This window comes from Protopterus annectens, chromosome 14.part0 (genome assembly GCF_019279795.1).
Source record: "Protopterus annectens isolate FY-2018-M chromosome 14.part0, PAN1.0, whole genome shotgun sequence".
Classification (NCBI taxonomy): Eukaryota; Metazoa; Chordata; order Ceratodontiformes; family Protopteridae; genus Protopterus; species Protopterus annectens.
The window spans coordinates 65436943-65463883 of NC_056748.1; the positions used below are offsets into that span (position 1 = coordinate 65436943).

The window sequence follows — 26941 nt, forward strand, 5'->3', positions numbered from 1 at the left end:
CTTATGGGCTGTGGTTGAGTGGCACACTGAGTTTGTGGGCTATGTGTCATTTGGGTTGTGCTGGGGTATGGAGGTTGCATGCATTTCTACTTTGGAGGTCTCTGTTGCTTGAGCAGATTTTTATTGAGAGCCTCTGTGAATGTAGGTGTGTGTTTTGTGTTGCTATGTGTGTGTTTTGGTGGTGTAGGTTTTGAAGGACTATGTGATGAGTGTGGTGCGGTGCAAGTGTTTACCTTCTCCTCTTGACTGTCTAGTCCAGTCTTGGGTGAAGAGAGCTTTGCTTCCAGTTTGGCTATACAAGTGCATCTCTCACAGGTTGTAGTGTTGGGTGGTAGGAGAAGAGGGTTGTCTGTGTACATGAGGCAATTGCTGCATTGCTCAAGATGCCCAGATTCATCAAGTAGACAGGAGAAAACACCGGGATCTGACCCTTAGGCCTGAATAGGTGCTTAATTTATTAAGTACTAAAAACTGTTTTCCTCTAGACAAGTGAAGAAAGTTGAGTGCTGTAGTAATTTGTAGCTTATTTAGTGCTTACAATGAGTTCTGAACAAGTGCTGAGCTCAAAGAAACAGATTTGAGTGGTGTCTTTCAGCTTAGGGGTCGCCACAGCGGAACTCCGGTCCGCTAATGTTTGGTAGTGGATTTTTACGTGCTGAGTTACCAGCCCTGACGCACAACCTTCAAGGAAGGTACGTCCATTCACGTATGCCTCCACACAGAAGACGCTCTAGCTGAGAATCGAACAGATTTGAGTGCTAAAACTAAAAAAAAACTGGCTAGTTCTAAGGGAAAATTTGAAGAGCAGACTTTATAGCGCCAGGAATAGTTTAATCCTAGCTAAGCGGCGATGCAGAAAGTGTATTTTTTTTTAATATAACAGTGGCAAATGAGCAACCTGATTTATACAAATTAACCAATAAAAAGATAAAAACTGAGCCCCATTCCAGCAGTCTTCGATCAGACAAGTTCTAACTGCACACTCCTGCCACTAGGGTGCAGGGGAACTGTCATTTGACACCAAAGGTTGAATAATCTTTATGAGTGGCAAACAAACTATTTGCATTTTGGGGAAGCTTCATTTGTGTTAAAAGCTTATTAAATAAAAAGTAATACACAATATCAGTTACTTTTGTTAATCATGTTCAGGCTAAACACTAGAAGTGAATATCAGTTGTCTCAGTTTGCAGTCATTTTTTTCAGTTTCTGCTTTACTAACTACCAAGCGTATCTTTATACATTCTCCATGGTATCCACTGTGCTGCATATTTGCCCCATGAAATCTTCCTGCGTATATGTCACTTTTCAAATCAAGTTCATCCATAATTTCTATAATTTCATCCACTGTTGGTGACCCAAAAATCAGTTTTCATTTTTCTGCAATACCCTATTTAGCTACTAACATCAACAGAAGCAGCAGTGACCAGCCTAATATTGGACACCTTACATTTTTATCACAATCTAGTAACATAGCAATCCCAGCATTTCTACACGGTTCCTCATCATTAAATATTCAAACTCATGTTAACACTGACAAAACATCCCAGGATCAACAGTATCAAAAGGTCACCGAAAGATCAATGAGCCAAAACAGAGCAGATAATTTGATTTTCCACTATCAGCTGGCCAATGAATGAGGATAATTTTACTAATGTGTCACAGACGCCATACTGACAAGTGTCTAGACAATCATAAGATGTGAGAAAGAATACATCTTAAGACAGATCACTTACTCAATACCTTCTCAATAAATAAGAGGTCAGAGACTGAGCTGTAATCCAGACAATTAGAGACCAGTTTTAGCTTTTTAGGGAGAGAGATGATCATTACCTCCTTTAAAGACATTGGAATTGCCCTGGTCCTCAACAATGACCTCACAATCTGGAAAATATTTGTCCCTAGTTAGTCAAGACATGACATAGTTAACCCTCTCTGGAGGTCCAGAGTCAAATCTAGAGTGGGTAGGATGCATAGATAAAGCATTTCTTATGACCTTCTCACAATCTGCATAATTAAACCTGGTCCCATCAAACGCCTTGTAAATCCTAGAATGGAACACTGAAACACTCAGTGGGGCGGGGTCCATACAGAAGGGGTGCTTTACCTTGGAAACCACATCTACAAAGAATTATGAAACTACCTCTCAACATTCTGAGGAAAAAGACTTTCTAAGCAGCAAGACAGGATGAGCTGGACAATCTGTGCACCACTTAGAAAAGTGCAGCTGCACAGTTGAAAGCAACAGAAATCTACTGCCTTTTTACTGAAATTTCCAACTGATAGCGTAATGGTGATCTACACTAATCCTCAAGAAGGCATTTCTTTCACTATTTACACTCCAACAACCAGTGTCCCTGCCTTCAGAAGAATCATAATTCATTGTCCAACTCACCACTTACAGACATGTTAGGAACCAAAGTGGTGCTAAACCTCCTGCAATGACCACCTCTGTGACATCAGACCTAAACATGCACGGGAGACAGAGGCAACCAATTATCTCTCCTTTCAGGTCTTAACATCTAATCAGCTGAATATCAGGAGACGGTAAATTAGAAGAGGTTGAGATTAAAGTGAACAAAATAGTGACAGTTCAAAAGACTAGCTCCACCACCAAGTTCCTGGTTTCAAGACCATGCGGGCATATGAAGTCCAGTGAGTGATCAAACTTAGTGGTTACAGACTGACTGAAGTGAAAGCTCTCAAAAAAAGGCTAAGAAACTCCAAGGCACATTTGCTAGCCACATCATCAACCCAAATTTACATAACCACGGATCAAACACCTATGGGGCTCACAAATTAAGTGGAAGAGGGTTTCACAGAACATTTGCAAAAATGTCCAAATGTAATCAAGTGGATGGTAGACCAGGAGAAATCTGCAATTTACTCTTGCATGAAGAACTTGCTCTAAGGAGGTAGATACTTCAGTGTTTACCCAAACTAAGTCCAACACAGAAGAAAAACAAATGGCCATCCCCATATATTTTTCTACCCTGCCAATGTCTCTGAATAAGCCAGAGCTCTGGAGGGTTAGATGCATCAAGATGGGGGAGGGGGGTTATAGCTCAGTAATAAAATGCATGTGCTACGTCTGTCAAATCCTCAGTTCATTCCCAGCATTTCCATTTATCTAAACTAGAATCTTCATCCAGTCACATCCTTATAATGAAAGCAGGTCACACTCACATATTAAGTGGGATACAATGCCCCGTTTGTTCTGCATTAACATGGTACTGAAATGAATGGCTCTAAACAGGGTCCTAGAGAGGCAGGCACTACCTATCTGTCAAAGATCTGTAGTCAGCTCCAGAGATAGTGAGGCCAAGGAAAAAGACTCCTCCCCCTCCCTCCAGTGACACTCCAGTCTGACGGTGTTGAAATATCCCAACACTGAAGCAACAGCCAGCTCAGTATATGCAGAAAATGCCCCATTTGTACCCTAGCTCAGTTGCTCTGTGCTGTACTCTATCTCCTGCATTTAAGAGAGTTCAGGTAATCCACAAGTAATAGGTCAAATATGCAGGGAACAAATGTGTAGTTTTATCATAAAAAGCCTCACCTAGAAGTTTCTAGAACAAAGTAGCAAACACAGGTTGTGACAGCAGCATTAAATAAGAATCCTTTTCTCTATGACAGCATAGTAAGCGACACGACATCACTCTGACACTGCAGCTAGATGGGAATGATGGGAATGATGGGAATGATGGGAATGATGGGAATGATGCAAACCTAAACGCTGTAAACAAGCAAACCAGTTCACAGCCCTATGCCTGATCAAGTCAAGACCACAGTTGTTCCTTATCCTGAAAATATGCGGTAAGCAAACAGTCATAACACAGTTATCAACAAGCACAGACACTTGCAAAATAAAAAGACTCTGGTAGCACAGCAAATAATGCAACATTTTTTTAAGAAATATACAAGAAATACAAAATACAGAAAATCCGAGTTGTGGAGTTATAAAAATAAATGAATGAGAATAAACATGCATCTTACGCTGAGCGTCTACCTACAAATGCAGTCCATAAATGCAGAAGGTACTACCTAAATAAGTACCAGGACTTTCATGACAGGGTACTTTTTTAAAGGGTTTGTCACACATCGGTGATTTACCTTTTGTGCCACAATATGTGGTGTACATACGACAGATTTTCATTTTCGTCTGATTGGCAAATGTTCTCATTCTCCTTTTCAATCCTCTGTCGCCTCCGTGAAATTTATTTTCCCAACACTGACACCACTGAAAGTTATGGTGATCTTTAACCTCAAGTGAAAACATGAACTGCGCCCACAGACTTTAATGGAAGCTTGCAGCACATGCATAGAGATGAGTCCATTAAAGTCTATGGGAGATCCCTAAGGTGATGTCTCAGTTTGTTTCAGCCATGATTTTAATACAAAATTTTAATTAAAAGCATAGTTCAAACAAATAACACTGTGCTAAGGCAAGATGAATCACAGCACTTAACTTGTTAGTTGTCATGATGCACTACTAAAGTGTGACAAAACACTTTAAGAGTCTGAAAGAAATGGAAGATGAACTGTCATCTAAAAGAAAAAAGACTTAAATTTAATTGCACCATCAGAGTTGTGCAATGAATTCTAGTTCCTTCATATTACATTAAATCTCATGTACATACCTGCAAGATGCTAATCTTCTCACTTAAGAACTACGTAATTTTATTGTTTTTTTAATGGCATGCAATAACTACTCCCAGGTACTTTATAAGACATTCCTAAGAGCTTTCCATGGGTTGCTAAAAATGGATTTTTTAATGTAAAGTCCGTTATTCCATTCTAGAGCAACAGCTGTTTGGAAAAGTTATTTTAAAGCCTCCCACATTTTGAAAAGCAGTTGTTTCTTTGAAGTCAGGCATGTCATTCCACTGATAGGATAATGATACCTGTATGATATGTTGATTTCTAAGCCTCACACGCACAAACATTTTTATCAGATATATTTTATAACTGCAATCAAGCACACATCACAGGTAATTCTTAGAACAAAAAGTGAGCCAAAAAATGCAGATCTACAGTAAGGGGTACACCCTCAATTGTCCGATGAGAAATAAATAGTCATAGCATCACAGTAGAACACCAGGAAAACAACAGCATTGCTGAGAAACAATGACATGTCATATGTGTCTTCGGTAGACCAAAAGCTTTGATAACGTCAGTCTATATAAACTGCATTCAGTTGTGTTGGACTATGATTAAGATTCATGAAGTAACTGCACCATGCAACAGGGCATAGAAGTGAAAACATCCATTGTGTATGGGCAAATTTGGCAGCCACAATAGGGTCACAGTTTCAGTATGGGAGACAAAACAGAAAACGGAATGTATTACATTGGGCATAGAAATATAAAAATACAGGGTAAATTAAGTCTGCCACACTGATTACAGAATTTGCGGAACACACACATATTGGAAAAGAGCTGTGGGCAGTGGCAGGTCACTGAAAATGCATGTATCACTGGTATATTACAATCACAACAATTTAGAGAGGCAAAGAGTTGAACTGTGTGGCATACTCAGAAATTACATACAGCATGGTGATACTTTAAAACCCATCACAGTACTTGGCACTCTGATGCTGTACAGACCACAGACAATGCCACTACATGATGATACTATAAAACCCATCACAGTATGTGGCACTCTGATGCCGTACAGACCACAGACAATGCCACTACATTGTGACCTGCAGTGGTGACCTGAAACACAAGCCATACAAAACTTGAGCACTAATGTGGCCAGTTACATGTGCAGGGTGTCTCCTCCCTTGTGTACAGGTCACTTAACATGAAAAAATTAGTACTGGCAGCAGATCCAAGTATGTTGGTGTACAAGTCAGGCATGATTAGTGCCTACACATCAAATGTCTAAGATTAGCCAAGTGAAATCTTTCATTTCTTTATCAACTACATTCCTATTAAGCATAACAGCACACAGCAACCCAAGCTTTGTCTACTAATCCACATTTTTATTTAGAAAAGCGTTTTTCTTGCATTGCTATTTTATTTTTATTTTTCAAAGTGTAACAAGAGAAACTGTGGTGAAAAGTAGCAAGAAGTTCCACTCCCTCTTAAGATATAGTCTTTACTCTTTCTACCCCATACCCTTTTTGTTTCTTATATACCTGCTTATTTATATTTAGTTTAAATTTTAGCATAATGACTATAGTCTTCATTTTTATAACTATATTTCCTTTTTTTTTTTTTTTTTAGTTATATTTTTTTTTAAACGTGTGTTTTTTTTTTTTTTTTTTTTTTTCGGCCTCTACCTCTAATGGACATATATCCATATCCAGACTAGCCATAGTGATGTAGTGTGGAATGTACTGAAGTTCAGTTCAACACACTTTGGTAGAGAAGGAATGTTAATGTTAGCTATAAACTGAATGATGCATTTTACAAAGTAAAGGGAAAGGATCTGCGCTAAAGCATTCTGCAAAAGCACAAAGGAGTGAAGGTCAGCAAAGCAAGAGGACCAGACTTCAGGAATGCAAATGTTATCATTCATTTTAACAACATTTGGAATAGCAGGATCAGTTCTAGGCACTGCAAAATGGAAAACATTGATGTTGAGGGAAAAAACATTCCGAGAAAGTTGATGACAGAAGTAGAACAACAAATTTAATTGGTGAAAAAAGACTGAATATATTTAAACTTTTTAGTATAGAAAAGATGACACACAGTCAAATAAACATGGATGAACTGTACACAAGGGAAAATGGACTAGTGACGGAAAGCATGTCGAAGAAATTGAAAGGTGGAAGGTTTAGATCAGGCTATCCCACTTTTTCTTTAAACAAATGATTGTGGGATAATAGAATGCTTTACTATAGCCAGTAGTGAACTGTGCAAAGCGATATAACCCAATTAACAAACAAACACAATAAAAGGTAACTAAAATGATATGCCATGGACCCTTTTCTGCCATGACCTGGGTCACAAGGGCAAGGGATAGACCACCATCCAAATGGCCCACATGGTGCAGAATGCTCAGTATTTGGAATAAAACACAATCAGTGCTACACTGTTCCACATCTCAAGGTGATAGCTCTGCATTCCATTCTACAACTGGTTTAGAGGTCACAGTTTTAGCCAATCAGTGTAGAGAGTGTGGTGCCAACCAGAGAACAGCTCAAAGGCAAACTGACCAATCGTGAGTCTGCTAGTTTTTGCACCACTGTGACACTGTGGATTTTGTAGCTGGAGGCATTACAGCAGACAGCCGCTTTAATTGAAAGCTCTCGTTTGTTTGTCTGCTGCAATTTGGGTGCACTATAGTGTTATATCCAGTTGAAAGCTGCAGCATGGATTTACAGCTAGGCTGATTCATCTCTGCTGTGCTGCTATCTGTGGATTTTTTTTTGTATGCCTGCAGCTTCTGGAATTGGTTGGATCATCTGCAAGGGACAGTTACTGAACCTGGTAATTTAAGGGGCAAGTTACTAGGGCTGTAGCAATTCAGGGGAGGGGAGGTCTTCTGAAATGTGTATGTAGGCATTACTGTTCTGAGCTGTCCCTGACTTTGCTTCCTACTTCTGCCCTGTCCCACCTAAAAGTGTCAGGTTTTCTTGTAAATATCTGAGTATCTGTTAACGTCTGAAAATTGTTTTTTTTTCAGAAAAACATGCTGATGCAAAATGCAATACATTAATAACTTTCTGAGTGAATTCTAATATGTAGGGCTGCTGATTAATCGCTGTTAACATGTCCGATTAATGCTTTAAAAATTTCTGTGATTAAATTTAAATAAAAAACACCTAAATGCATTCATTAAATCCCTGTTAATTTGACCGTGGTTCATGCATTGTTAAGTAAGCAGCACCAAATGAATCCATATATTAACAGTAGTCGCAGGTTACCAGGGTCAGCTTCCCTTCATCGCTTCCCGTGTTGTTTCCAGTCTTCCTTTCGTGAGCATGAGTGTGATAAACAGAAGTTAGTTCATATTGCGAATTAAAATGGAATCAAAGGCAGAAAGAATGATTTTAAGTGGAAAGGTTGTTTTTAAAACTAGTGACACCGTAGTTTGCAAGTGTTTCAAGAAAGAACGTAAATATCATCATTACAATTTATCGCTCAATTATCCCTTGTGAACAAAGCATGCATTTATCTCTCACGATGAGCCGCATTGTCAACTAAAGTTGAATCGGTGTGTCTCCAGACTACATTTGTTGAACTTCAGGAGATGGAAAGAGCAATGGATCTAGGGAAATACAACATTACTAATAACATTGCGAGATGGATTGTTGAGAATAGTCGACCAATTAACATTGTCACTGATGAAGGCCTCCAGGACGTTATTTGTGTCACCAGTGGAAACCTGTCATATACTTCGTCTTTCAGGTCCAGCATTAGCAATTGAATTGATGATTTGTATGAGTAAGAAAGAGAGAAAATAAGTCACTTTATGGCAGGGTCGAATTTGTACCTTTAATGGGAAACTGTTGGTCGTCTGTGGCTAATGATAAGTACCTTGTCATTTTATTGACAAAGATTGGGTTTTTTAGTTGTTTTTACTGTGTGTTAAGTAAATTGAAGAATGACACTTCTGAAAACTGTGCAGAACACTTTTCATCAATGGTAAGATTATGGGGAATTTATGAGAACGTGACCTCTTTTGGTACAGACAATGCACGTAATGCGATAGCTTCTCTAGGAATGCTGCCATTTTAGAACATGCCTTGTGCAGCACACAACCTTCAGTTGTCTGTAAATAAAGCAGTTGCAGAATCTGGAACTGAAGGGCTCCTTACTAAATGCTGCAAAGTTATGGAACACTTTAAACACAGTGCTGCGAACAGTGCTGAGTTGACAATGCAGCAGATGCAACTGTATCAGCGACAGAAGTAGTTAATTCATGACATTTCCACACATTGGAATTCATCTCTTCAGATGAAGAATGACTTCTAAACTACAAAGAAGCTGTGCTGAAAACTCTAGCACAGCCATGCCAGAAACACGGGCTCACTCTACTAATGGAGACAGAGTGGGAGAAACTACACCTGGTACAAAAGGTTCTCAATTCCTATCGCCAGTCTACAGAATTACTGGGGGGAGAGCAGTATGTTTCCTCCTCAATGATACTTCCAACACTCTGCCACCTTTAAGTCAAAATGGTAGAATCTGATGATGACCGTGCTAGCATCATACATTTCAAAGATATATTCTTGACAGATCTAGAACAATGCAAACTGAACCTCAACCTTTTGTGTTTGAGAAGTGCGACTGCTCTAGACCTATGTTTCAAAAATCTTAAATGCTTGCAAAATGACAAAAGAGACAAGGTTTGGCAAGACTAGAAGTTCTTGTGGAAAATTCTGGTCAACAAAATCATCAACCAGAATCACCCAGACAGAGAATGCAAATGCATGAACTTTTATCAGACTCTGAAGATGAACCACTGATGTCTCTCTCCTCCTCTGAGAAAGCAGTGGCTGAGTGATACAGACCTAAAAAACAAACTGACATTGTCTCTGATCCACAACAGTGGTGGGAGCTACACAAGGACATTTACCCAGTCCTGGCTACGTTAGCCAGAATATATTTTGCACCCCCAGCCACTACTGTCCCTTGTGAATGCTTCTTACCAGTGTCTGGATATGTTGTCAATAAAAAAGAGCATCTCTTGATCCAACCAGTGTATATAAATTGGTCTGCTTAAGCAATTGGCTAAGAAAATAAAGTTACAACATCAATGTCTTTTTTTTGTCTTGTCTTGTTTTTTATCCGCACTCAGTGTATATCAAATTGGTAGACTAATATGTTAGAAGGGAAAAATGTTGATAAATATGCAGTTAATTTAGATTAAAACTTTTAATTGAGTGATTAATTATGATAATTTTTTTAATCAAACAGCAGCCCCTATGCAATAAATTGTCCCTGATTTGGGGTAAATTGTCCCCATAACATTTGACCCTGTGCTTGATTTTTGATCACAGACGTTGAAAACTACTATCTGCAGAAGTTGTTTTGGTGATTTATCGGGTCTGTAGTTTGGGGAGGGGGGAAGATACAGTTTGGAAATGTATGGATTTGCCTCTGAACTGTCTGATTTTTACCTCATATTTATGTCTTCTCCCTTACAAAAGTTTTTAATTTCCTGCCACATCACTAAGGGTTACAGTCAATGTGAGACACTGATGGTACAGATCTACTTACTTTCTAAGAGAATTAAAATAATGTGTTAAGATGCACCATTGTCCCCCACTATGTTTAATTTTGTCTCAAATATTTCAGCAAATAAGTCGGGAGCTATGAGGCAGTAATCTGTAAAGCTTTTGTTCTGATTTATGACTAGGGGTGAAGCATGCAACAAAGCTCTTCTGAGACGTGTATGCATACTTTTGAAGTGTCACCAATTTTGCCTCATACTTTTACCCTGTCTCTTGTAAAAGTTTTGATTTTTTTCTGGTAAATTAATGTTGATTAGTCAGTCAGTGTCAGACTTTAAGTATCATGCTTTATCTTAACAAAATGCATGCTGATGCAAAATGTCAGATTAATTAGTGCCACTATTTCTTAGGAAAATGCACACTAATGAAAAATGTGATGTTCTATTAACTTTGTAATTGAATTAGAATATGTATCTTTTTTATAGAAGAATTTGATAACAAATGTTGAGTATGCATTTTTGACTGATACATACTTTGCAACAAAATGCTTTTGATTGAAAGATCACTTCAGCCATGCACCCTGGATCTGGTACATTTTCATTCCGTGTGAAAATAGGATGTTCAACATTTTTAGCTATTTGTCACACATTATTATGGTAAGTTTTCCACACTGGCCTCTTAAGAGGTTGAGACCTATAAGGGATAGAATACATGAAAAATTTAGAGTATCCAATGAGTCATCATATTTATGAGAGGTGCTAACCATTTGTGGGATGTGGGAGGAGCTTAGGTGTTGCTGGGGTAGTGCAGAATTAACTATCTAGGCTGGCTGTAATTATGTTGGAGAGCGAGCGGGGCAGAGTATCTTTCTTCTTTTTACATAAGGAAAAGAAGTTTGGCAAAGTAACAAGGCCTGGATACAGTACCCAGGATGTCCACTGCAACAGGCAGCAATATCCTTAAAACCAACATGAAAGGACAGTAATTCAAGCATGTAAAACCAGATGAAGTACACTGTGCTGAAAGTGAATTTACCATAGACAACTTCAACAAGGTCAGCGTGCTACATTTTCTGTATGCAGGAAAAAGTCCCCACACACTAACTTCAAGGCACCACATTGAAGGAAACAAGAGAATCCACCCTTTGGGTTTCAACTGTTGCTCTTCTAAAAACAGTCTTCGGTAAACCTGGTTTCACTCAACAATTGATTTCCTTGCAGAACAAGAGCACCAGAGTTTAAAAAGAAGCTGATCATGAGTGGCCAAGTCAAATGCCTTGGCCACACTGACATGAGCAGCCTTAACAAAAGAAATAGTGACCCTTTGTTCTGCACACTGTGCCTGTAAGATAGAAGGTGGCATCAAGGACAGTATCCAGGCCTAAAGTGATGCTTGGCTTGAAAAATAAGGCCAAAATGCAGATGGCAGTCCTAGAACATTCAGCATTGGGAGGGAGTAAGTAAACAGTAGTTGTTCAACAAGTTAAATTTATGGCCTTGCATAAAACATTTACAGGGTAACTTCAATGTCAAAAGTAGAGTAACCTCACAGGTTAACACAAAGCTACATACCTACACAAGACTGGTAGCATGTGTGTGTGTGGGGTAAATGCAAATAAATTTAGTGCAAAGCTCTTCTTCTCTGGGGCTACCATCTTGACACAGTCGGACAACATCTGTTCCAACCTGTATAGAAACAAAACTTTTCACCAGTCAGCACTGCACAGTGGCCTTACTTACAAAGTGGGACAGTGACAGAACACCCAGTCATCAAACTTAAAGGAAAACTCAACCCTAGAACTAAAAAAAAAATGTTTCACTCTGTCTTTGTTTCTTGACCTATTTTAACACATAACAATTACTCTAAGTGCTTTATTTGTAATTGTAGCCTGTTTTTCACAACATGGCTACCAATGGGGCTTGATGTATCAACATGATCTTGTACTCCCTCAAGCCTTTCTCTTTCCCATAATACTTTGTATGACTCATGCCAGACATAAGGAAGTAACTTTGAATTCCCATGCTATTGACATATAATGGGATTTGGGAGGGTCACTGTTATTTTCTTTACCTTCTGTAAAAGGACTTTTTTCTGTCTTTAATCACCCTCATATATATTTGGCTCAGACCTTGTTTTACACTATACTTAGAAGTTATCCAGCCACAGGCAGAAAAGTAACTAAACTGCAGGCCTTTTTTCAGGGTTTTCTTTTGTAGTCTGAGGAATTGATTCTGCAAGGGTCTCTCAGTGCAGTGACAGTTTTAACATCCCTGCAGTAGTGTGGGGGGAAGGGACTCTCAATTCTTCTTGAACTACAAAAGAAAACACTGAACAAAGACCTGCAGTTTAGTTAGTTTTCTGGCTGTAGCTGGATAACTTCTAAGTATAGTGTAAATCAAGGTCTGAGCCAATCATAAATGAGGGTGATTAGAGACAGAAAAGAAGCAGTCCTTTTACAGAAGGTAAAGAAAATAACAGTGACCCTTCCAAATCCCATTACATGTCAATGGCATTGGAATTCAAAGTTACTTTCTTATGTCTGGCATGAGTCATACAAAGTATTATGGGAAAGAGAAAGGCTTGAGGGAGTACAAGATCATGTTGATACATCAAGCCCCATTGGTAGCTATGTTGTGGAAAACAGGCTAAAATTACAAATAAAGCACTTAGAGTGATTTTCATGTATTAAAATAGGGCAGGAAACAAAGATAGAGTGAAAAAAAAATTTTCTAGTTCTAGGATGGAGTTTTCCTTTAACAGATTGGCCACTACCCATGGAGCCCACTTAAGCCATAAAGGGGGAGTGGTTATATATGCAGGTAACCCCAACTCTATTACCTTAAAGGATTCTTAACTCACTCACTTTGGGCATATTTACAGAACCCTTACATGAGATATAATCCAAAGTAAGGCATAGTCAAGAGTCAGTGCAAAACAGGGCTCCCTGACTCAGTTTGAGAACTGACAGCACAAATTTCATAGAAGCTGCATCAAAGACATCTAGCCGGGACATAGCGGATATGATAGAGTGGAGTACAGAAAAGCTGCCAGAATTTCATGTGTGGATCATAGTTTTGCATATCCACAAGACCATCTTTTGAAACACAAGTACCTCACAGACCTCTGTTTCCCTAAGACTGCAGCACAAAACATGCCAGTAAGCTTAAATGTCCACTGAAATATGCCAGCCTAAAAACATAGGGATGAGGTGCAAATCAGGGTTACCATCAACTGGGTGCAAATATCAGACTAGATTAGGTAGAGTGGAATGAAGGGAACTGATCACTTTGCCTTCCCATGCCCACTCATTCAGCAAAAACAGGTAGCACCTCAGCCTGTCGGCTTACCAGTTTTGTTAATACAGTAATGTGCCTTCCAGCAAAGTAGTGTTCTGAGTGTACTACCCATTGCCACACACACACACACACACACACACACGCACACACACACACACACACACACACACACACACACACACACACACACACACACACACACACACACACAGTCAAGCTTTTGCAGCATTATGGATAAGACTGAGACAACTTTGTTAATATTCCAGGCTAAAACTATGTTGTCAGGCTTAAAGGAAAGAACTTCCCTGTGGAGACAGTCTTGACAGGCTTGGAGGGACAGTAAAACTGCCCACAATCTACAGTATGATGGTATGAAAGTGAGACTGCTGAAGTGTCCAGGTACCTTGGAGGGTCTTATTATTGTAATGTCCTTCCCCACTACAGAGAAGAAACATCAGAAATCACTGTCAGAGAAGAAACATCAGAAATCACTGTCACCTAAGGAGTCTGAAACTGGAAGGGCTTCCCTATCTGAGGGATGAGTGGAAATGGTCATCAGGCTAGATGACAACTACATACCTGGAGATTCAAATGTGAGGAAGGAGAGTTGGGTGACTGAAATTTCAGAATCCACTGCAGAACTTTCATGTGGAGTCCAGCATAAAGCTGCATGCAGTCTATTTCAGGCAAGACTCTGTCAACACTGGGAGAATCTGATATATGCAGTCCTTAGCAGATAGACATCAGTCTGTCTTGCAGCCAAAAGGCCCAAAAAATCTTTTTGTCATGGGAACATCCAATAAATGTAAAGGCCTGAACTGAGAAGAGGTACACTCTGCAAGGTTTACTGTGGCTCTGAGGAAGAAGAACAGATTGAACAGAGACTTTCTCTACTGGAGGAGACCATCCCATGTAAGTCCAAGGAGGCAGTCATCCAAGTATGAAAAATTCTTGGATCCCTGCCATCTGAGATGATCTGCCATTGCCTGCATGCATTTAATGAACACTCTACATGCAGAAGTGAGCCCAAATCGAAGGGTCCTACACTATCACAGACTGGCTCCTACAATGTAGAAGCCTCCTTGACTCCATGGTGATCTTGATATGGAGATAGGCATTTTACGGGTCCAAGCACAACATCCAAGCTCTAGGAGACAGGCATGGAATACCGGACTGTATCATGACAATATGAAAAGGTTCACTGGGGAAAAAGGGTGTTTAGAACATGGAGATCCTGAAAGGGTCTGATACCCTTGGATTTCCTGGGCATAAAAAAAATGAATAATACTTTAGTCCTTTCCTAGCTGCGTTGATATCTTGGATTATTGTTCTGTACAGCACTAAAGAACTTGTTGATATCTTGGATAATTGTTCTGTACAGGACTACAGGACTTGTTGATATATTGGATTATTGTTCTGTATAGGACTACAGAACTTGTTGATATCTTGGATTATTGTTCTGTACAGGACTGCAGAACTTGTTGATATCTTGGATTATTGTTCTGTACAGGACTGCAGAACTTGTTGATATCTTGGATTATTGTTCTGTACAGGACTACAGAACTTGTTGATATCTTGGATTATTGATCTGTACAGGACTACAGAACTTGTTGATATCTTGGATTATTGATCTGTACAGCACTAAAGAACTTGTTGATATCTTGGATAATTGTTCTGTACAGGACTACAGAACTTGTTGATATCTTGGATTATTGTTCTGTACAGAACTGCAGAACTTTTTGATATCTTGGATTATTGTTCTGTACAGGACTGCAGAACTTGTTGATATCTTGGATTATTGTTTTGTACAGGACTACAGAACTTGTTGATATCTTGGATTATTGATCTGTACAGGGCTACAGAACTTGTTGATATACTGGATTATCATTCTGTACAGGACTGCAGAACTTGTTAATATCTTTGATTATTGTTCTGTACACGACTACAGAACTTGTTGATATCTTTGATTATTGTTCTGTACAGGACTACAGAACTTGTTGATATCTTGGATTATTGTTCTGTACAGGACTACAGAACTTGTTGATATCTTGGATTATTGCTCTGTACAGGACTACAGAACTTGTTGATATCTTGTATTATTGTTCTGTACAGGACTTCAGAACTTGTTGATATCTTGGATTATTCTGTACAGGACTGCAGAACTTGTTGATATATTGGATTATTATTCTGTACAGGACTACAGAACTTGTTGATATCTTGGATTATTGTTCTGTACAGGACTACAGAACTTGATGATATCTTGGATTATTGTTCTGTACAGGACTACAGAACTTGTTTATATCTTGGATAATTGTTCTGTACAGGACTACAGAACTTTTTGATATCTTGGATTATTGATCTGTCCAGGACTACAGAACTTGTTGATATTGTGGATTATTGTTCTGTACAGGACTACAGAACTTGTTGATATCTTTGATTATTGTTCTGTACAGGACTACAGAACTTGTTGATATATTGGATTATTGTTCTGTGCAGGACTACATAACTTGTTGATATACTGGATTATTGTTCTGTACAGGACTACAGAACTTGTTGATATCTTGGATTATTGTTCTGTACCGGACTACAGAACTTGATGATATCTTGGATTATTGTTCTGTATAGGACTACAGAACTTGTTATCTTGGATTATTGTTCTGTACAGGACTGCAGAACTTGTTGATATCTTGGATTATTGTTCTGTACAGGACTGCAGAACTTGTTGATATCTTGGATTATTGTTCTGTACAGGACTACAGAACTTGTTGATATCTTGGATTATTGATCTGTACAGGACTACAGAACTTGTTGATATCTTGGATTATTGATCTGTACAGCACTAAAGAACTTGTTGATATCTTTGATAATTGTTCTGTACAGGGCTACAGAACTTGTTGATATATTAGATAATTGTTCTGTACAGGACTGCAGAACTTGTTGATATCTTGGATTATTGTTGTACAGAACTGCAGAACTTGTTGATACCTTGGATTATTGTTCTGTACAGGACTGCAGAATTTGTTGATATATTGGATCATTGTTCTGTACAGGACTACAGAACTTGTTGATATTGTGGATTATTGTTCTGTACAGGACTACAGAACTTGTTGATATCTTTGATTATTGTTCTGTACAGGACTACAGAACTTGTTGATATATTGGATTATTGTTCTGTGCAGGACTACATAACTTGTTGATATACTGGATTATTGTTCTGTACAGGACTACAGAACTTGTTGATATCTTGGATTATTGTTCTGTACCGGACTACAGAACTTGTTGATATCTTAGATTATTGTTCTGTACAGGACTACAGAACTTGTTGATATCTTGGATTATTGTTCTGTACAGCACTAAAGAACTTGTTGATATCTTGGATAATTGTTCTGTACAGGACTACAGAACTTGTTGATATATTTGATTATTGTTCTGTACAGGACTACAGAACTTGTTGATATCTTGGATTATTGTTCTGTACAGGACTGCAGAACTTGTTGATATCTTGGATTATTGTTCTGTACAGGACTGCAGAACTTGTTGATATCTTGGATTATTGTTCTGTACAGGACTGCAGAACTTGTTGATATCTTGGATTATTGTTCTGTACAGGACTGCAGAACTTGTTGATATCTTGGATTATTGTTCTGTACAGGACTACAGAACTTGTTGATATCTTGGATTATTGATCTGTACAGGACTACAGAACTTGTTGATATCTTGGATTATTGATCTGTACAGCACTAAAGAACTTGTTGATATCTTGGATAATTGTTCTGTACAGGACTACAGAACTTGTTGATATATTGGATAATTGTTCTGTACAGGACTGCAGAACTTGTTAATATCTTTGATTATTGTTCTGTACATGACTACAGAACTTGTTGATATATTGGATTATTGTTCTGTATAGGACTACAGAACTTGTTGATATCTTGGATTATTGTTCTGTACAGAACTGCAGAACTTGTTGATATCTTGGATTATTGTTCTGTACAGGACTGCAGAATTTGTTGATATCTTGGATCATTGTTCTGTACAGGACTACAGAACTTGTTGATATCTTGGATTATTGATCTGTACAGGACTACAGAACTTGTTGATATACTGGATTATCGTTCTGTACAGGACTGCAGAACTTGTTAATATTTTTGATTATTGTTCTGTACACGACTACAGAACTTGTTGATATCTTTGATTATTGTTCTGTACAGGACTACAGAACTTGTTGATATATTGGATTATTGTTCTGTATAGGACTACAGAACTTGTTGATATATTGGATTATTGTTCTGTATAGGACTACAGAACTTGTTGATATCTTGGATTATTGCTCTGTACAGGACTACAGAACTTGTTGATATCTTGGATTATTGTTCTGTCCAGGACTACAGAACTTGGTGATATTTTGGATTATTGTTCTGTACAGGACTACAGAACTTGCTGATATATTGGATTATTGTTCTGTGCAGGACTACAGAACTTGTTGATATACTGGATTATTGTTATGTACAGGACTACAGAACTTGTTGATATCTTGGATTATTGTTCTGTACAGGACTATGGAACTTGTTGATATACTGGATTATTGTTATGTACAGGACTACAGAACTTGTTGATATCTTGGATTATTGTTCTGTACATGACTACAGAACTTGTTGATATATTGGATTATTGTTCTGTACAGGACTACAGAACTTGTTGATATCTTGGATTATTGTTCTGTGCAGGACTAAATAACTTGTTGATATCTTGGATTACTGTTCTGTACAGGACTACAGAACTTGTTGATATCTTGGATTATTGTTCTGTACAGGACTGCAGAACTTGTTGATATCTTGGATTATTGTTCTCTACAGGACTGCAGAACTTGTTAATATCTTTGATTATTGTTCTGTACAGGACTACAGAACTTGTTGATATCTTGGATTATTCTGTACAGGACTGCAGACCTTGTTGATATCTTGGATTATTATTCTGTACAGGACTACAGAATTTGTTGATATCTTGGATTATTGTTCTGTGCAGAACTACAGAACTTGATGATATCTTGGATTATTGTTCTGTACAGGACTACAGAACTTGTTGATATCTTGGATTATTGTTCTGTACAGGACTACAGAACTTGTTGATATCTTATATTATTGTTCTGTACAAGACTACAGAACCTGTTGATATCTTGGATTATTGTTCTGTACAGGACTACAGAACTTGTTGATATCTTGTATTATTGTTCTGTATGGGACTACAGAATTTGTTGATATCTTGGATTATTGTTCTGTAATGGACTACAGAACTTGTTGATATCTTAGACTATTGTTCTGTACAGGATTACAGAACTTGTTGATATCTTGGATTATTGTTCTGTACAGGACTACAGAACTTGTTGATATCTTGGATTATTGTTCTGTACAGGACTACAGAATTTGTTGATGTCTTGGATTATTGTTCTGTACAGGACTACAGAACTTGTTGATGTATTGGATTATTGTTCTGTACAATACTACAGAACTTGTTGATATCTTGGATTATTGTTCTGTACAGGACTACAGAACTTGTTGGTATCTTGGATTATTGTTCTGTACAGGACTACAGAACTTGTTGATATATTGGATTATTGTTCTGTACAGGAGTTGTTGATATCCTGGATTATTGTTCTGTACGGACTACAGAACTTGTTGATATCTTGGATTATTGTTCTGTACAGGACTACAGAATTTGTTGATATCTTGGATTATTGTTCTGTACAGGACTACATAACTTGTTGATATCTTGGATTATTGTTCTGTACAGGACTGCAGAACTTGTTGATATCTTGTATTATTGTTCTGTACAGGACTGCAGAAGTTCTTCATACTTGCAGCTTCTGTTGAGGATGTTTTACATGTTGGGACATCAATGACAACAATCCCTGTAAATGCCTCCTGTATGGTACAATTTGGCATGTAGGTAGGACTTCTGTAGCCTCCTGGAAGTCACTTGGGATTCTGAACGCTAAGTCCATTACCTTTCAGGTAGGGATAAGCATATTCTAATCTGAGTGCCTGTTCTCATCACTCTCTTGTTGTGGTAGTTGGCCAAGCCAGAAGCATAAGTGACACTAGGTCTTCTGAACACTAGGGGTTAAAGGTTAACAACCAGTGCTTTCAAGGTTTGCTGTATTTCCTTCATCTTTTCATATGTCCACTTACTTCTGGACCAAAGGTGATGGGTTGCTGAAGGAGATGTCCAAAAAGGTCACCTTAGTATCCTTAGCATATTTAGCCAGGAGTTCAGTTGAATGGCCATACTGTTTTTTATTTTTGTACTAACAACCCCACCACAAAACAATATGCCATGTGGACCATAAGGCTGTTGTCTCTTAAGGGAGGAGAGGCCCAGACTCTAGGTTCTTTTAAGATGCCTGCTGGCAACTCTTCTGCAGCATTTTATTACTCATCTGTTATGGCCTTCTGTGAGCACAGGATGCACTTAAGGTCATTCAGCACCAGCGGTATTAAGGTGGTGGATGTCTGGGATGTGTCAAATTGGGGATGGACAGCTGGGTGCTGCTCAGTTAGAGTTATATACAGTGCTGCCAAACATACAGTAACATCTGCCTTGGAAGTTTCTGCCCAAACCATGCACTCCCTCTGTGTCCATCACTTTGGTGACTGAGGCTATTGTGCTTTGGTTCTCTCATGCTATCACTGTGGCATCCTGCAGGATTTACTCAAATAATGAAGCCACTAAGGAAAACTGGATTTTAAAACATTGAGGACTCTGAAGTGTCCTCTGGGGAAAGGAGACCAACTCACTGGGCCAACACTCTCACTGCTGACTTAACAGCAGAAAATGCTGAGTTATAGATAACTAGGGGGAACTGACCCCTGCGTCACCATCTAAATCTTCTAGAAACATAAAACTCTTGTTCCAAGTGTTTCAGTTAATAGACACTGTAGATCAGAGTGCATGTGCCGTGTGCTGTGTCTTTAAGAAGCATATCATAGACTGAGCGTGCATGTATAAATGCCAGGCACATGCCATTCCTGGTGCAATTTTGAGAATGAAGCCAGTGAGTAAGCATGTATGATTACAGCAGTTAGTTTGTACAGAAGTTACTTAAGTTAAAGTCAGTAAATTTCTATCGGGATATGTTCTGCTTGAACAGAACCCATAAAGACTCCTCTATTGTGTCCAGAGTAGGAGAGCAACAGACAACTTTTGTGGTTTTAGGAGGGTCAGATGAGTTAAGGGTCTTCTCAGGGACTGCGGTGAGAAATAAATATTTGAAAGGAGACAGGGCATGGTATGGAAGCTGCAGGCCTGAAGTACCAGTTTTGGCCCAAAATTAGGTGGAAGGACTGACATCTGAAGAGGTGCTCATAATGATGGTTCTCCAATGGAGAGAAAAGGGACTGACTGGGACCAGAAAGACTGAGCATTTTGTAGTGACTGAAACAACAAATTGTGCCACTGGTGCCAGGCCTGGAAAAGCTGGAGTTAGAAGCACTGTCCGCTGAAATGCAGGCATTGAGAAAAGTCAGAAACTGTACCATCAGGAGAGGCACCAGTCAGCATCCAACTCAACGGGACTGAAAAAACAGACATCAGGAGCTCTCACTCTAGAAAGGCCAGCATTAGAAACATTGTTGTTGGCAAAACCTGGAGATAATGAGTAGCACGGCAATGGTGGGCATTGAAGTGGGGGATTAAATGAATAGCACCAGAACTGTAGGTTCTGGGGAGAAAGAAGCACTAGGAAGAACAAGGGTCAGTGGAATCAAATTTCCAGGGAGCAGCGTCCAGCAAATTATAATTAACTGTCACAAATTCAAAGAGGGACAGTGGTAACAACCTGAGGAGAACGGTTGCAGAATACTGCATAACCATTACAACAGAGGTTAACAGACTCGAGTGGGCAGGCTGCCAGCACCTTTAACACCAGCTTGAACTAGGATTGTACAGGTGAGGAGGGAAGGATCTTCAATCAGCACCAGCTATGTTTCTTTCTGTCTCTCCTTAAGTTTATGTAAAACTTTTGTCCTACTATTTTTTTTTTATCAAACATTGTTTATTTTCTGCATTATGTAAGAACTTTGTATCTATTGTGTTGTCCTTCACTCTACTCTATTTGTGGAACTTTTCTAACCTGGCCTCAGTTTATCCAGAGTGGTAAACCAGAGCTTCCTCCTAGTGTAGGTTATCAAGTGCCAACTGTTACGGGCTACAGTCATGATTTCATCATTCTGCACTGCAGGGGTTTGGCCAATGCACTGCTAACTTAACACAAATAGGACATCTAGAAGCGGAAACCCTAGACAGCATAAACATTTAATGTGCCAGTCATTAGATGTGACAGACGTATCACATGTACATTTAAAAAGGAGCACAGAGTACCTTACCAGTTAAGAAAATGGGTCAAGGCACAGTGCTGAACAGAAAAAAAGTCTAATTTTCTAACAAATGTGGTAAGGGGCAGGGAGGGAGGGAACTAAATAAAAGGATAATAAAGACAACGTTAAGGAAGAGAAAAAAAACACTTTCAGATTTTCATCAGAATGTAAGCTACACAAACATTTCTGTAACAGCCTGGGGCTATTTCCTCTCTGACCTCTCAGACCACATCTTTTATACAGCATGACCAAACTTTAGAGAAATGATTGCTCTGTGTATGATGGAAAAGGAAGAGTATGAGTTAGCCTTGTAACTTTTATTTCCTTTTGGCAGTTATTTAACCTAGGCCGCGTTTATCGCAAGTCAATCTGTAGTGTAGTTTACTGAACATCTTGACTACAACTGTCATTGTAAATATGAATCAAAGCTGATTAAAACTGCCTATAGCTAAACAATGCATGTTTGTAGCTAAATCACTTCCCTGAATAAACTGCACATGTTGTTTACTATGTCACAATATGTCCAATTCACTATTTCGCTTCACATACTGTTATATATACAATACATACCAAAGCTTTTCTGCTCTGGCCCAACTACACTTGTAAATGGGTCTACCCAAGATGGACACTCTTAATTAACAAAACCAAAACATAAACAAAGTAAGCTATATCAAGGATGGGGAAAGACTGCAAGTTAAACAGGGCAATTAGGGTTCATAGACACCTGGAGCTAGAACAAGCCACCTCTGTGTCAAGTAGGTTCTTTTTCTGAGGAGAATTTCATTTTACAACCAATTTTAAAGGTATCCATTGACATGGCAAAGCAGTGCCCACTCTTTGGTGTGGACATGATGACAAGTGCATACAATGTCACAATCACAAACTGCTGCAGCATATGTGATACAGGGCAGAGATCGTCATGTGTGATACAGGTCAGAGATCGCAATGTGTGTTACAGTGGTAGTCAATGTTACATTATGAGAAATGGTACTATGTAACCGCTGCACAGTGTCACAGCCTTTAAAGGGAAAGCACACACCCTGTGAGTCACAAAGGGAGCCATAATTCAGCCCATTATATCTTCCATTTAGTAGTCCTTCTTAAAATTATTTTTTTAATCACACAGTATTACATTCACATTCGGTTACAAATACTGCTGCCATGACAACAGGAAGCCCTCTCATAAATGCTCTGCAGAACTAATAGAAGAACCTGTACTGAACTGAGATCCAGCAGCCATTATTCCAAGGATATAAACTAAGAAAACTGTGCTAGGTTAAACCCTCTGAAGCACAACAGTTGCATTAGAACTGAAGAATAACTCAGATGCCCAGGTGGTTATGGGTAGGGTGGGGGGACTACTAGGCATGTTCATGGTCATACTGCAAGTTCCTGTCAAAGTGCTACCAGTATGCTTACTTTACGACCTGTAATGACGCACAACTGTCTCAAAAAGCAAATATCTTTCCATCTTTTGTTGTAATGAATGCAGTTAATGATGCATGACAGATAAGAATCAGAAAGCTCAGTAAATGCATAAAACACATCTTGGCTTCATTTAGGGAAAAAAAAGGGAGACACTTTTGGCTTAATGAGTCTATGTGACCAAGATTAGGAAGTTATTTTCTGTGGAAAAGACCAATTTGTGAAAAACAAGCCTGAGCCCTTGGAACATCACCAAACTCATTCTTGAAAAACTGAAACAAGCTGCTAAAAGCTTCAGAAATAAAAAAAAGTTCTTGTGTTTTACTATTTGTTTACCAGCCTACCCAAGTGGCACAGAATTTATTGTTTTATTTCTTACTTGTTAAGATAACACAAACAGCAGCAGCAAAGGTAACAATGGTTCTTTACTGGCCAAAAACACTTTAGCAGTTGTCAACAGAAGAGCAAACATATGCTAATTTTTATGAGCTGTGAGCTTTGCTGACACAGAACAAATGGTCATGAAACCGTGAAATCTTGAGACGGTTCTGATAATTCACAGAATGTAGAGATCATGAAGAGGCAGGTAAATGACCAACCTACTTTTTTTTTTTTTGGTGGAGGGCAACATTTTATACTTTAAAAGGAAAGGAATACTGTTTTGCTCCTTGGTGGTTCCTATGTGATTAGAACACTCAAAAATGCAGTTTTAGAGAAAATATTTCTACTGCTTTTATTTCAATCACATGTTTTAACTGAAACAAAACAGCTCTCAATCTTTTAGCGCAAAAAATCTGGACAAAGCCAATACTAATGGGGGAGGGAGGATCCCAAAAATAGGGACACATTTTAAATAACGTTCTTAAAAACTTAGAAAGTTACTTGAATAAAAGTTCTTGTATTACCATGCATTTTCAGAAGGATATGAAGTCTGAAACTCAAATGCCTGTCATTATTTCGTGATTTCAGTCCTCACTGTTTCACCACAGAAATCCAGAAAATCACAAATTGTATAAGAAACAGACCAAAAATATGAAGCAAAAATCTTGACATTCTGTGAAAATTTGGACAGTTGAGAGGTATGATTGTTAGGAGATTATCTAAGTAAAGAGGTATTTTTCTACAGAATATAAGAAGCTGAAACATCAAGCACAGATAGAGTAATATGCATTTTAGCCTCATACTTGTGAGAACACTGACACACCCGGCTGAAGAATGGAGTGGATGCAAGTTACAGCCTGCAGTGGAAGCAGTAAACTCTTTGAGGATTATACATATTCTCAGACAGCTGGACAAGCACCTTTGATGACTGGAAGCTGTCATGGAGCACACAGCCATATTAGAGGGGAGATTTAGGGAGTCGATAATTTTACAGATGGTAAATCATAGAGAAACAGCATAATACACAGGTAACACTCAAGTGATGGAGGTTACAGGTTAAGATAGCACAAAACAGCAGGTCATTTCAGCTGCACAAATATATGTAGCCACATTTGGCTAAAGAAACAGAACAAGGTCATACACTTTGAACTGGTCCTTTACATCAAACTCCGATTCTTAGCACATTCAGGCATGGGTATACTTGGCCAGACATAAAGTCAGATATTGTCTTCTTACTTATGCAGGGGAACAGAAAATGCTAAAATAAGTTAGGAGATAACAACAGACCGAATGTAATGACAGAAAAAGTAAGCATATCCAAACCTGTGTGGGAAAATGTTTCAGTAGTATAACTAGCCTTGTAAGTAGAAGGCTGTTATGAAGGACCTAGGATCAAGCCCAAATGAGGCACTTGAATTGTGTGCAGCTTTTCTCCTTGCATGTGCTCTGTATGAGTGGGGTGCTGAAAAGTTCTAAGCCTGACCAAGAAGGGAATGACGTGGAGCCATGAAACTTGCAAGTTATTCAACATATTCTCCCCAAAGTTCAACACACTTGGCATATTGTGTCTGAAGATTCTGTAACCCTGCCCAAAAAAAGTCTGAAGTCTAGTCACAGAAATCCTACTCCGCTGCTCCAGTCACCTCCAAATTATTCGAGAATCGCAGCCCTTTCAAATGCTATTTAAGGTTTGGAAACAGGAAATAGTCAGATGGAGCAAGAGCTGGTGAGTAGGGTGGATGGTCTATGCACTTAAGCCCCAATTTCATCAAAACATCCATCATTGTACCAGCCTTGTGAACAGGTGCATTGTCTTGCAAAAAGAGAACTCCTTTCCTCAGCTCCTCTCTCCTTTTTTTCTTTCAATCCCTCCTTTAATCGGCACAGCAAGTTACAGTAATATTCTGTATTAACTGTTTGGCCCCTTGGAATATCAGTCATTACAACACCTTCCTGATCCCAAAACATTGTGGCATTGACCTTTCCTGCTGACGTTTGGGTCTTGAACTTCTTTGGCCTTGGTGAACCTGAGTGCCACCACTGCATTGACTGTTGTTTCATCTGAGGATCATAGTGGTGTAACCATGTTTCATCAACAGTAACTAGTCATTCCAAAAGGTTGGCACCAGCTCAACAAAAATACCGCAAAATCAACTTGGATGCGTCCACATGAAGTCTTTTCTCATCAGCATTCAAACATTTAGGCACCCACTTGGCTGACAGCTTCTGCATACCCAGCTGTTCATGGATTATAAACCCAACACATTCCCTGGATATCTGTAGTGTGTCAGTAATTGTTTTAGCTGATATTTGCTGATGTGCCAAAATCAGGTCATGGACATGGTCAACAATTTCAGGAGCTGACACCATTTGAGGCCACCCAGACCTTGCTGCATCTTCAGTCTCGAAATCTCCACTCTGAATGTTTGAACACAATTTCTTCACAGTTGAGTAAAAAGGGCACTCGTCACTCAATGTTTGCATCATACATTCATAGATTTCCTTTGGAGTTTTCTTCTGCAGGAATAGGAACTTCATGACGGCTCAGTGTTCCACACTTGAATATTCCACACTTTTCGTTGACATGTTTCAATCAATGATCTGAAACAATGTCAAAACATAGCGCTATGATTGGCACTTTACAAGAAGAAATAATCCTCTTTTCAGCTACAGAGGCAAAATAATGCTCAGAATTTAGAAAGTTGGTTGGACTTTTCAGCACCCTCTTGTAAATAGACACTGAGTAGTCAATCAAGTCAAGCCACAATGTATAATTAATGTACAGTACAGTCTGATAAACCCAAGGAAGGATCACAAAATCTGTTCTTTGTGACAGTTTGTATATTCTTCTTATGAATGAATTCAGGTTGTTTACCTATCAGAGCCTGAGGCTCAGAAATCCTTCAAAAACACGTGGTAGCTCAAAAGACAGCAGAAACTTAAAACACAAGTATATAATTTATAACTACAGGTCAGTTCAAAAGGGCAAATTCACTGCAATTCAATATTAAGGTCTGAAATCAAAGGGGATTGGGGAAAGGGTAGGGGGTGGACCAGTCCTGTTTGCAATTTTTAAGGATAGGCCCACTCACAGATCAACTCTGTTTCAGTCAATGCCGTGCTTGTAGCAGATGTACAATGTGTTAAAATGATATGCAAACACATTTTAAGGAAAACTAAGCCAGAATTAAGTCAGTCTAAGAGTTTAAGATTTGTTTGTCATGTATATGTTTTAGCAGGGCACAGCAGAATGGATGTTCTTGTTTCAATCGCTGCGGCTGTACTCATTATGGGAACAGTTCATTTTTTTTTCATTGTCTCTTGTGTTCAGTGTAAATCTA

At 38.8% G+C, this 26941-nt stretch overlaps 1 protein-coding gene across 1 annotated transcript in view; it reads right to left on the reverse strand.

Annotated features, from left to right (window-relative positions):
* Positions 1-26941, reverse strand: part of STOX1 (storkhead box 1) — a 383280-nt gene that overhangs the window by 213979 nt on the left and 142360 nt on the right. The gene's annotated exons all lie outside the window — the stretch shown is intronic.